Genomic DNA, 13,326 nt, shown 5'->3' with positions numbered 1-13,326 from the left:
AGCCCCTTGTGCTGCCAGGCCCTTCCCCCCATCACCCACCATTTTCCCCTTCAAGCAGATAGGCCTCTATTTGCTGTACATATTGAGTTTCCTCATTATGTTCCATTTCCTAAATTGGCCCCACTCCTTACAATCACCAAAAAAAAGAAAGACTTCCAACCAGCCTGTAAAGAGTACTGTACGCATCCCAAGCAGTGCCAAGTACAGCTCCTAGTACGTGAGGTATCCCACTCTTGTAGAACAGCAGCTTGGTGGTGCCCTGTGGAAAGGACATTGGATTCTTAGAGGACCCCAAATCCTAAACCTGAATGCCTATTTAGCAATGTAACCTGTGGGCAGGTATCTGGGCCTCAGCAGTAGGACATACTATAGACAGTTCTTTCCAACTCAAAAACTATGATCACATAACTAAATAAAGCTTTTCAAGAACTGAAGTCAGTTGTGACTACGCCACACAAAATTAGGAAGAGCATTGGCAGGCCTCAGCAGTAGAAGCTCTGTACATAATTTATAAGAGCTTGCCTTTTAGGGACCCAGGTTCAGCCTGGAACTCACTGCGGCTCTAAAGCACTCAGACCGCAAAGCACCACATAAATACTAGCCCCCACTGGAATCAGCACACGCTTCCTGGACTCTAAATACAGTGCGTTGTTTTCTAGCTTGTTGCTATTGTTCCTATAAAGCATGACAGCTCTTCACTGAGTCACTGGGCTCTACTCGGTGGATTGTTAGTTACTTTTATAAACAAAGGCATTCAAAGGGCAGGCCAAAGATTCTGTCTAATGGTTAGGAAGGTCTATGCAATATGTAGGGCCCACTGCAAAATAAAAATATAGGGCATCTTATTAAAAAATTATTAAGAGCTTCAAGATGGTGATGGCAGAGCAGTGAACCACCCTTGGGTCCTGCATGCCCATGAAGCCCGCCCTGATAACTGCCATAGGCTTATGGCCTGGGAATATTATTTCCTAATTTGTGGCAGATCAATGGCTAGAGATTCCATGGGTTGTCTGAAAGGATTTACAAAGGTTTTCTAAGAGTAAAGTACAGTGAGGAATTGTAATTAGTGGTTAAATTTAACAGAGAGCTAACATACCATCCCCCAAGGAGAGCCTTGGGGCAAAGAAACACCCCATCCCAGCAGATCCTTGCTAGAGCTGCGAAGCTCAGATCAGCTGGCCAGGTAGGAGTGCGCCGTCTGCATGCAGGCCTCAGGAAGGCTGCCGGGGAAGGTCAAGGCGGGTGGACACAGGAGGAGGCAGGCATGCTAACCTGCCCATCCTCCCATCTACTGTTCCCAACATATACCAGAAACTCAGTGTTCCCACCACTAGGACAGAGGTTCTTGACTCTTCATTGCCCAATGCTTTGAAAATCTGATGAAAACCATGCCCCTCCCACCCCCTGGTCCTCCCACACAGCAGTCACATACAGCTTCCTGAAGCCTATTCTTAGCCCCCCAGGTTAAGAACTGTTGACCTATAGGTTTACTTTGCTGAAACTGAAGTAACCAATTTCAACAACTAACTTTCAAGTTGAGTTGTTCTAAGGAGGCAGGCAGGCAGGTGCCTCTGCTAACAGCCTGCTGACTGTGCCATCCTCGTGTCCTAAAGGTGCACACCCTGAAACTCCACCCCACTGGAGGCCAGCACTGCTCTCAGCACGATCCACCCCCGGCATCTGCCCAGATGGAGTGGGAGCTGCTTTACTTAAGGGGCCTGGCCTAGGGTTTACTCCTGGATTGAGTAATGGGTCAGTGAGATTAAATTTAGTTGGTCATGAGCAGCATTAAAAGAAGAAAGAATAGAAACTATCAAGGTGTCTCATGTAGTCAAGTAGTTACTGCTTCATGTAACTTTATCTGAGTATTTGTATATGCTGACTCCCAATGTAACATGCATTTCTTCCTCCGGGTTGCAGGGGAGAAAAAAATTTGAAAGCTACTGCCTTCTTCACACTTGCAGTCAGCACATGATAGGTCCTCAAGTATTTGTTGAGTGACTAAATATGTATATACATTATAACAGGCCTCCCTGCATTATGAACCATTTCCAATTAGGTCCTTTCCATCCTCCCAGAACCACACCACGGTTTCTAGTTTCCTGATCAGATTTAAAATGAAAAATTGTTAAATCGTTTCTCTTGGAGTCTGAAAATTTTCATTTGTACAGGTTGAAATTTGGTGGGGCTGTGAGTTTTGTTTAGTGTAGGTTAGGGGAGGGAAACTCTTTTGTTCCAGTTTTGAGCACTAACCTAGTCTTTGAGACAAAAAAGCAATATGCATTTTTTTTTTTTTAAGAGGGAAAGGTAAAATGGAGAAAGAAGGTAGATACAGCCAGAGGAATAGTCACTTCCCTTTTTCTCCTTCCCTCTCCCCCTCCCTTAATGCCTCCCTTTCCTCCCTGGCTCAGCAAATGTTAACTGTGTGTCAGGCAAGGTGCCGGGTGCTGGGCATGTCAGCTAGGGAAATGGGCACAGGCTGCCCTCGTGCTGTGCACTCCTCCCCCAGGTACCACAGGGATCAGGATGCCCAGGCAGCGCCTGGAAAGGAGAGCATGCAGAGCCATGGGGGAGGAAGGGATGCCCCCCTGAGAACCCCACCCCGAGCCCTCCCTGGCAGGCCGTGGGAATTGACAGAGAGGACCTCGTCTTGTCCCTGGAACTGGGAGGAGGCCGGTGGGCTGGAGCCCAGGCGGCGAGGAGTGTGGGGCCAGCCAAGCTGGAGAGCAGGTCAGGGCACAGAGTCACAGGCCAGGTTAGGGGTTCTGGAAAGCACCGTCACGGAGGGGGCAGCGTACCCGATTCTCCTTGTAGAGGGTGGAGGGGACAGGAGAGGAGATCGGTGGTGTGTGCCCACTGGGAGACTCCTGCCCAGTTGGGTGAGAGATGATGGCGCTGGCAGCCGGGAATGGGCGGAGCTAGGACCCACACAGTGTGGCAACATTCAGGGCCCAGTGATGGGGTAGGGAAGGAAGGAAGAGGAAGGGGTCAAATACAGCTCTCAGGTGTGTGCTGTGTGCAACCAAAGAACGGCGCTGGCATTCAGCGAGGTAGGGGCCATGGGGAATTCAGCCTGGGGTGTCTCTGAGTCCCCTAAGGGGAGATGTCTGGAAAGCTGGAGCCCAGGGGAGAGGTCTGCACTGGAGACGAGAGCTTGAGAGAAAGGCCTCAGGACAGCAAGAGGGAGCAAGATTCACAGATGAGTGCACACTCACTCCCCAGACACCAGGCCAGGTCCACACACAAATCAGAGCAGAGCCCCAAAGGCACACCTGTGGGGAGAGTGAGGCACACGGAAAGACTTTCATGAAGCAATTGCTTGTGGTTTTTCTGGGTGTAGAAGAAAAGTATTTTTGAAGCAGACTTGCGGTTTGACCATTACAAGCAGAGATGAGGTGAGCACTTCTTGTTCAGATAAAAATAAAACCCACGGTGAGTTTTATAAAATCCTCTGGCTTGGGTCCAATTTCCCCTTGCCTTAGAAGCAGGCCCTTGTGCGCTCTGCACTCTCAGCATGGTTGAATTTCACGGCACTAACCCAGGATGGGGTGAAACGTGCCCTGGAGACCCCAGAAATCCTGTGGTTGAGATTTTTCTGTTGGCAGAGGATGCACCTCCAAAATACTGTGTTACACACAGTCTTTCTTTTGTCAAAAAGTTTTTAACTAAGTGCACAGAATAAGAAAAAGAAATCATGTTTTAAATACTGCTTTAAATGCATTATTTTAAGTTATTACAGTCCTCTACCCATGCATTTTTCTAAAGTGCACATAGAAATAGTTCCTAGTCTTACATGAGTGTCTGACCCATGCATCCAGAGAGCCCCACAGGGCAAGCCATGCAGGGTTCTGCTTCTTATAATGGCTATATTTCTCATTGTACGTTTATAAACTGGCATTCTGCTTATGAATCGGCTATGCAAGGAGCCTGACCATACGCTGAGAAAGGGCTGGCTTGGCATGGTGGGAGAACTCCAGCTCCTGGCACAGTGAGTCATACAGTCATTTGCTGAACATGAACATGTGGGCATTCTGGCTTGTGCGAGCCTGGCTAACAAGATCTGTCCTGAAGGGACAGCTCTGTCCACACACGACCAAAACCAGGACTCCAGTCCTGCCAAGAACAAGGTGCGAGGCAAGCCTGAGGAGAGGCCCTGGCAGGCTCCAGTGTGGGCCAACCTCTCCCACCTTCTCTCACCTGGATGCACGAGCCCTCCCTGTGTCCCCGCCTCAAATTGTGGGGCTGCTGTGAACCTCATGTGGTGACTGACACGACTGTGAAATGCGTGACCTGCTGAGCAAAATAAGGCTCACTAAAGCCTCATGGGTGGAGGTGGGGGGCGTTTCCGTGATTGCTCACACTCTAGGTCCAGATTCTTGACTCCAGTAGGATCCATCGTTCAGCTGTTCATGGGTAACAATATGCAAGGGCACTGGGGTCAGTCCTTGGGCCTCAAGGATGCCAATGAAGGACTCTGTTGGGAATGTTTGAATCCCCCTCTGGGAAGTGAACTATGAGGACCCCCTACAAGGTTAAAGGCAAACGTTCTAAATTAGAGCGTTAGGATATGAGTTCCCATTCTTTTCTCTCCAAGAAACTGCTGATGACTTTAGCCAGAAAGTCTGGGAGAGACTGGCGCCTGGTCCAGCCTGGATTGGTAATGTAGACAGAAGGCACTTCCTGAAACACACAGCTGAGAAGTTCACTCTGCTGTCCCTTACCCGTTGGATAAGATCAAAACTCCTTAGCATGGCTTGGAAGGCGTCCCGTTTCAGCGCTCTCTGCCTGGAGTCTCCACGTCAGCCATTCCCTGTGGGCCCCCAGGTTTAGCCGGCTCCTCCTGGCTGGGCCTCTGCATGCTGCCTTTCTACTGGCCCACCTGCCTTTGCCTGACAACAGGTCTCACATCAGCTGCTCTTTCTTCTGGGTTAGGAATGGCTCCTGGTGCCCCACATGACTTGCGCTTCCCACTGTTCATTTACCACCCTGTAGTACAGGTGGCTGTGTTCCTGTAAGCTCTTTGCAGGCAGGACCATGTTAATCACATTCGCCATTGTCTTCCCAGTGCCTACTCAGCATGGGGCTTGAAAATCAACAGTCAGCAGACACTCCTTAAACAGGTGGCGTAAGGTCTATAGCCCTAAAGGATGGTTGGCTTAGATGCTCACTGCTCCCCCGAGGACAGTATTATAATAATCTCAGGCACACACACTTCCTGTCCCACAGCAAAGCTTCAGTATGATCAAAGATGGAAAAAATGCATTTTTTTTGTTCAGTTAATTGGATTGAAAAACAAACCCATAAATCAGTCATTAATAAGCACTGGTTTTTCAGGAACAAACCACTTGGTAGAAAACTGGTTCCTTTTATCATGTGATATAGATGGCTTACCACTCTATTACAATACTGTTGTGAATTTAACTTGTAAGAGTCAAGGATATAGTCTGTAATACTACCTTATTTTTGCCAACTTTCAGTGGAAAGATATGTGCTACACACCACCATAAAACCCACATGGGGCTTGGCAACAATCTCTGTTTCAAATTTAAGACAATATTGTATTATCTTTGGTGGGAAGGTTGTAATTTCTTTAACTACACCAGGGGTCTTTCCCTCCCAGGATTTCTCAGTGGCATAAAGGGATCAAGTCAAGAACAAGGGGAAGGAATGAATCCTCGACAACTTTTAAACAATGTTTAACCAATGAACACAGAGAAGTGGGGAGAACCAAGCTGGGCAGGGCCAGCTACACACACCGCATCCTGCCAGCTACACACACCGCATCCTGCCCGAGCTTTCTGTTCCCTGCCTTGTAATGAAGGCTTACACAACGCTCCCAGAAAACCACCAAGAATCCGGGGGCAGGCTCAACAGCAGCCTCCCCAGGGAGAGGTCGGGTGGTGGGGGCCCAGGCCTGCTGGCCACCTCAGCAAACTGTGTGCGTGTGTGTGTTGTACACACCTGTGTTTGGGTTGAGAGAAAAAGAGGAAGAGAGGAAGGAAGCAGAATGAGCCCAAGGTAGTTTGTTTGTTTTTTTAAAAAGAGCTTTAAAAAATGGCATTCTTAAAAGAAATGCTACTGCGTATTACTTGGGGAAAAAAAGCAAACAAACTGCCTGGTGGGGTGTAGAGAAGATGTTACCTGCCATCTAAGGAGTCTATTTGCTAATAGCAAAGATTTTAGATTTTAGAAGATTAATAGGGGTAGATTTCGTCAGGGATTCTTTCTTTTTTTTAACTGTAAAGGGTTGTTTTTATTATGTAATGTAGGCAACATAGGTCAATAAACTTTTTAAGAACTTAGTGTGGTGTGGTTCCTTCTACTGCCGATTGCCTTTGCTTCTCCAAAGTGAGGCATGATCTTTAATAAAAATAGTCCAATTCTCTTTTAGCTCAGCTTCTTTGCTCTCCATGAATATGGACATACTTCAAAAACTCCCCGCCTGTAATCTGAGTTCCATTTCTTCAAGCAGTTTACTTTAGGGCCACATTTAGGGTCAGAGGTGATGGGTCTGCCTCATTCTCCATTTCAGACACCCTCGAACCCTGAGTTAAGTTCAAATCACATTCATTCCTAAATTGTCATACCCTAAGAATACTATAGATCATTGGAATAGGTAAATACCTTCAAGTCCAGACGCTGTATTCTCAAGTTATGAGCCTAAAAGAGAAGCCATTTTTGTTTCATGTCAACATTAGAACACTAAACTGATATAGCTGAGATTTACTTTACATTCTATGCTTTTTAATTATCAATAGCAGCCCCCCAACACTACTTTAGTCCTCATTAGGTATCATGTTCCTTCTTCTCTGTATCAAAACTCACACTGAACAATGAGTTTTGGGTTGCAAAAGAGGATTATTTTTTTCTGCACTTGTCTGTAAGTCTTTGTCCATAAATAAACAAAAACACACACAAGTGCTATCACCAGGGATTCTTAACTTTTCTGTGTCCCATGAATGCTGCCAACAGTCTCATGAAGCCTATGGACCGCTTCCTTCCTTCCTTGAATGTTTTCTAAATACATGAAACACATGAAGTGACAAAAGAAACCAATAATAGTGTTTTCAAAGTAATTTTTAGAATTGAGACATAGTAGAAATATGCTTATTTATCAGTATGCCAAATAACAAGAGCTACAGTCTATCAACTCCCTTAATTTTAAAGTAGTAACATGTGCCCATGGTAATAGGAGGTGCAGTAACTGTCATGTTCTATGAAAATGTCTGTGGTTTCTAGTGGTGACTAACGTGGCTCGTTGCTGATATTCTTAATTGAAGGAAATGTTAAATTTCATTGGGGGTCAGTGAGAGTACAGATGTAGTTATTTTTCCCATCCAAGGTCACGGACCCCCTGGATTCCATCCACAGTGCCCAGGTCAGGAATCCCTGCACTACACAAACCCTAGGGGCAAGGTCTCAGTCCCTGGTCAGGCGCTGTCCCTGGAGGGGGCCAGGCCTGCAGAGTAAGCCGTGCTTCTGCAGTAGGACTGCAGTCTCCGGTCTATCTGTCCATGTGGAGACAGAGCACCCACTCTGAGGCTTTTGGGGAACTTGCTCTGTCCAGGCCATCGGGGTATATCACTGACCTCCCTCTCACACTTGGGGCTCTCTACTTCCACTCAAGTTGCTGTGTTCTTTCAGCTTTCTAGTACCTTCTGATCCATGTACGCAGCTCACCTCACTGAACTCTGCCTTTGGATCTTAAAGGACTCCTGGGAACCCTGAGAAGTCCCCTCCAAGGTAAAAGGAACTTCTGCCAATGCAATAATTTCAGGAGAGCAATATGACCTCCATTTCATATGCATATATGAGAGGTTTTTTAAAATAGTAAATACACATACATTTTATCTTGTTCACTGCATGATAATTCTGGGGGAATAACTAGCATGTTGAGCTTATGACTTTGCATGGGCCCAGCTAGATCATGACAGACACCTTCTCTACTCATCCTGGAGTAGGGAAGCTGTTAAAAGCTAGTGAGCGTGTGTGATCTATCTTCCTTCTCCCTCCCTGCACGCTGTACCCTGACCCTGGGCCACGCACAGGGGACACTGGTTGCTGGATGAGAAGTTCTTACTTCCCATATGTTAAGTCTGCTTTGTCTGCCTGCTGCTGACTTTCAGGCCCAGCTGAGTTTCTTTTGGCTGTAAGTCTGTGGTGGACTTTCACACAGAGGCTGGGAGGCTGCCTTCTATGTCCAGCAGCTACAGGCTTGCTGTCTGGTGGTTTGCAAATTCCTCCCCATTCTGAGCCTGTATCAAAGGGGGGTGATACTTTCCACCCTAATGGATACTCAGGCTGCTTTGAGCAGCAAGTGAGATAACATGTATATACAGAACTACCTCCTCAAGTATAAAGCCTCATATAAATAAATGATGGTATCATAAAAACCAAAAAGCTATTTTAGATTAGCTATTTTAAATTCTTTCCATCTATTTCACACCTTTAATCAAGAAATATTACATGTTCATAGGTACACCTCTAGATTTTAAAATAAATGATTCTTTTTCCTTTTTCACAAGTAATCTTTCCATTTCAATTACTTCTTTCTTTAAAATATTTTTCAACCTTTTGAAAATAAAACTTAACCTTTTCCAACACACCAAGTTAGTTTCACAGTCTTTAAAAAAAAAGTACAAACTGGTATTAAGCTTTTAAAACTAAAGCACACAGATTATTGTTCACAATCTAAGTTTTCAGCATTTAATAACTAGTCCTGCCTAACTCCTACAAATAATAGGTGGAATTTTGTGGAAGTCATTGCTGAACACCCAACAGAGAGTGGCTGGATCAGCTGATACGGCCACAAATACCTTCAAAGAAGAAACTTCACGGCTGGTACGTTAGGTTTCATCCTTTGCCTAACTCTCTGGTCTGTTGCTGGAGGCCAATGTATTGTAAGGCACCATAGGTTTTAAAAAGATGAATCAGACATGAAACTGCTTCTTAGAAAGTAACTGGTCTTCAGTCTTCAAGTTTGCCTGCCTGAGACAGACTGGATACTGCCAGTCAGTATTCACTGCTCCTCCTCTTGAGGGGAGTATCCTTCCCCGACTCACTGACCGGTCAGTCACGGTCCAGTCACAGTCACAGTCACAGTCACAGTCAAGTGCCTGATGAAGCCAATGGATGCTCGGCAGATAGGCAAAAGCAGAGGCCATAAGAGATACTGCATATTTTGCCCCCCACCCCAAACCCCCGTCATGTGGTCCCATGACCCATTGTGAGGAGAACATGCCCCTGGTAGCTGCAGTCCCTTCAGCTTGGGACCTAGAGTCAAATTTGAAAAGACTGAAACTATGCCTGGAACCACCCGGGCCAAGTCCCCAGAGTGCCCCCAATGACCACAGACAGACACATGAGAAAAAGAAATGCTGTTAGAAGCCATTGAGATTGGAGGGTGTTTGTTATAGGGCATCACTGGATAATAGCTAACAAATACATCTCTTCAATTCACTGTACACTTACATGTGAGATTAAGCCTCCTTGGGACAATTTTGACCATCGCAATTTCCTGTTCAAGCATATGCACTAGTGGCTGAGTCTTGTCCCTCTTTCTTGAATGGGATCCAAGGGACTCCAGGTGGCTGCCACCTGCTTTTTCCAGACTTTCCTCCCATTTCACCCCTAAAATGTGCATCCTAAGGTCAGACTAGATACCTGAAGGCTACAACTTGTCAAATATTTCTTTTTGGTGTTAGTTAACTTCTCATGAGTAGGTAGAAACTTCTGGAGGGCAGGAAGCCTGGCTTACATTTCTTTGCATTCTACTTGCACATAACAAACAAATCTGGAGGCTAATCTGAATTCTAGGCAACTCAAGTAAACAACTGATTATTATGAATAAATACTTTTGGGTTGGTTGTAAAAGCTTGCTTTACAGAGCATTCTACAGATATGGCCTGATACCCCACCTTGACTCTCAGCAACCACCCCTGGGCCCGGGTGTGGCCATGCAGCTCTGTGGACTTCTACCCCTGTTGGCAAACTGTGTCAATGTCCACCTCAGACACCCAGAGGGATGATGGCCCTAAGGTGAGTCAGAGGAGAAAAACAGCCTTATTGATGAATTTTCATCTGTAAAATTGCACTTACAGTGCATGGTTTCCAATGACCTCAAAAGATAGTAGCTTTTTATTCACATTAAAATGTTTAAGGTTGCAAATATTATCAGTGCTCTTCTGGAAGTGGCCACCTCCCATGAGAGGCCTCACTGCCGGCCACTGCCCTCTGCCAGAGGCGAGCAATTCCCAGTGCCTCTGCTGGCTTGACCCTGATGGTGGAATCGTGTATTCCTACGGCTCTTACCCTTGACTGGGTAGACCCCTGGGAAGTTTGCTACTGTGCAGCCTCCCAGGCTCAAGTATTCCATTTTAAGATTCACATCTACTTACAGGTACTTACTCCTATACCAAACACATTAGGATATAAATTCATCTGAAAGATGAAAGATTGTAGAATTTTGTCTTTTTTTTTTTCACCTCAAAAATACCTCTAGTACTTTTCTTTCTCAATTTTAACTTTTTTTGAAAGAAACTCTTCATAGTAGAACATGGGGCATCTTATTGTGAGGAGAACATATGTTGAGAAAGAGGTTGTCAGAGAACGTGCTGGCTTATCTGGCTGGAACAAAAGGGTGGGTCCCTCTCCAGCACGAAGACCCCAAGAAGAGCTGAGGCAGCCGGGGGCCCAGGAGAAGGGCACCGCAATGAAGGGCAGGGAAGGAGAGCCAGCAGGAGCAAGGGGAACAGCTTGAGTGATGGCCAGGAGTAGCTTTAGCTTGACACAAGAGGAAGTGAAAAGGCTTCTGGGAAAGAATGTCATCTTATGGTCAAATGAGTCAGGAAGGTTACTTGGAATTCTGTCATCTGTCACTTAAGCTAGTAACACTGAGTCACTGATAAGGAGGGATTTCATTAAAACCTCCATCCCTTTCTGAAAAGAACTTTAGCTGCTTATAAGAAAATCAGGAATAAGGTAGTGCACAAAATACATACCCCCAAGGTCTTATTTACGTGGCTTAGAGGTGGGTAAAATTAGCACTGAGCTTCTTATATGGATGAATAAAATATTGTATGAATAAATAGCACTTTTTTGCACAGCTGTGAAATGAATTCTGGACCTTTATACCATCTTGCAAAGTGTGAGTTATGTCATGATGATTCCCTGAAGTAATCTGTCATTTTGCAAGTCACATTAAACCCTTGGTGCACGCCCCACAATAGATTATCTGTGAAAAGAAAAACCTCCAAGCTCGTTTCAGCTAAAAGATCTTATGACCACATTTATTCATTTCAAGTCAGAGGTGGGGACATAATTATCAGCTGGTCGGAGGCATGTAGGAACTTTCCAGAGAGGTCAAGGAATGGGAGAGGGTGAAATGTGGTTGGTGGCTTGGATCCAAAAGTGTTAATTAGATTGTTTGAAATATTTTCAAGTTTACTTACAGGACCTGCTGCTTCAACCAGAAAATAATAAAGGATCAAACTCCAGACACACATTAGCTGGCTGGTTAACATGAAGGGGCTGGGAGCCCTCAGGCACAGAACACAGCCCAGGTGCCCCCTCCAGAAAGCTTGGGGCTGACCCCGTGTGAGTCGGAAAGAGTCAACAGTTCCTGATAATCTCAGGAGACTGGCCTTTTTGACCACTTTCCAACATCCCTCCTCTGCAGAATGGCTTGGTCTTCCCTGAGTCTCTGTCCTGCTGTTCTCTCTGCTGGGCTTGACCACCTGCTGGGCCTCTGCTCTTCTCACCTCCGGTAACTCATCATTAGGCTATACGACCAACACACTGTGAAACCCAGGCTCTCAAAGACCCCTCCCCATAGCATTTACCGCACTGTGCTATGTTTATTTACCTCTGCCTGTCCCACCACACTGTAGGACCCTTTTGAACAAGAACTGTGCATTTTAATGATCACTTTGGAGATCTGGAAAATACAGAAATAAATAGTGAAGAAATCGCTCACACACTTGTTTATGTACATAAACATGTACATATGTATGGGCCCTTGGGTCACTTTCTGAAACTGACCTGTGGGCTAGTAACACACTCTGGACTTCATAACATCTAAGTGCCTGTTTCCTTGGGTCAATCTTTTCCCAAAATGTTACTGCTTATTATGGCTAGCCTATTCTTTTAATTGACCTGGACAATGGTTTTATCTTGTCCTCTGCCTCAAAATTCATTAAATATATAAATAAGTTTGTGGAGAGTATGTATCTTGAATTCTATTGTTATGCTCATCTATTTTACTATGATATATGCTCATCTATTTTAATGTATTTATTTGGTAACTAATACACCCACTAAAGCTAAGAAACCAGTTCAAATGTTTGTTGGTACTGTCATTTTTGGTTTTCTTATCATTTCCAAAATAGTGATAATTTTGTTCCTTATTGATGTATGTTCGTATTTATTTTCCTCATCTTACTCCGTTAGAAAAGCAAACAAAAAAAATTAAATACTAGCAGTGATGATGAACATCCTAACTTGTTCCTAAGTGTAATGTAAATAATTCAAATGTTCCACTGTAAAGAAAACATTAGCTTTCTTTTTTGTTTTTAAAATATCTTAAAGGAATATTCTTTATTAGTTTTCTATTGCTGCATAGCAAATATAGTGGCCTTAAACAAATTACCTCAAAAATCTTTTAACTGAAATATATTTGACATATAACATTGTATCAGTGTAAGGTACAGGGCATGTTGACTGGATACATCTATATGTTTTAATATGATTGCCACTGTAGCACTAGTGAGCACCTCTACCCTGGCACGTGGTTATCCTTTCTTGTGATTAGAATTAAAATCTAGTCTCTTAGCAAGTTTGGTGAGTATAATATGATATTATCTATATTGATTATACTGTGTATTAGATCTTAGGAACTTAATTTACTAGTAGTTCAAGTCTGTACTCTTGAACCACATCTCTTACCCTCCCGCCCCCATTTTACTGTCTGTTTTGACAAGTTTGACTTTTTTAGACTCTCTGTATAAGGGACATCATGCAGTATTTGTCTTTGTCTGACTTATCTCACTTAGTATGTCCTCAAGGCCCTTCTGTGTTGTTGTAAATGGCAGGATTTCCTTTTTCCACATAGATTAATAATATTTCATTGTACACACATACATATATATATAAAACACATCTTTATCCATTTATCTGTTGGGGGGCATTTGGGTTGTTTCTGCATCCCTGCTGTTGTGACTGCTGCTGCAGTAGACACGGGAGTGCAGGCAGCTCTTTGACATGTAGTGGCTTTAAACAACACAGATGTACTGTCTTGGAATGTCAGTGGTCAGGAGCTTGGCTCAGGAT

At 44.6% G+C, this 13,326-nt stretch overlaps 1 protein-coding gene and 1 non-coding gene across 5 annotated transcripts in view; both read right to left on the bottom strand.

Annotated features, from left to right (window-relative positions):
* Positions 1-13,326, bottom strand: part of ZDHHC14 (zDHHC palmitoyltransferase 14) — a 255,031-nt gene that overhangs the window by 64,486 nt on the left and 177,219 nt on the right. The window lies entirely within an intron of this gene.
* Positions 6,795-6,923, bottom strand: LOC118974059 (small nucleolar RNA SNORA40). Its single transcript, XR_005063645.1, has one exon. It is a non-coding gene; the product is annotated as a small nucleolar RNA SNORA40 (small nucleolar RNA).

The sequence above is a fragment of the Manis javanica genome, chromosome 13 (assembly GCF_040802235.1).
Source record: "Manis javanica isolate MJ-LG chromosome 13, MJ_LKY, whole genome shotgun sequence".
Lineage (NCBI taxonomy): Eukaryota > Metazoa > Chordata > Mammalia > Pholidota > Manidae > Manis > Manis javanica.
Note: the sequence above shows the minus strand (reverse complement) of the source record. Positions and strands in the feature narration are given on the sequence as shown.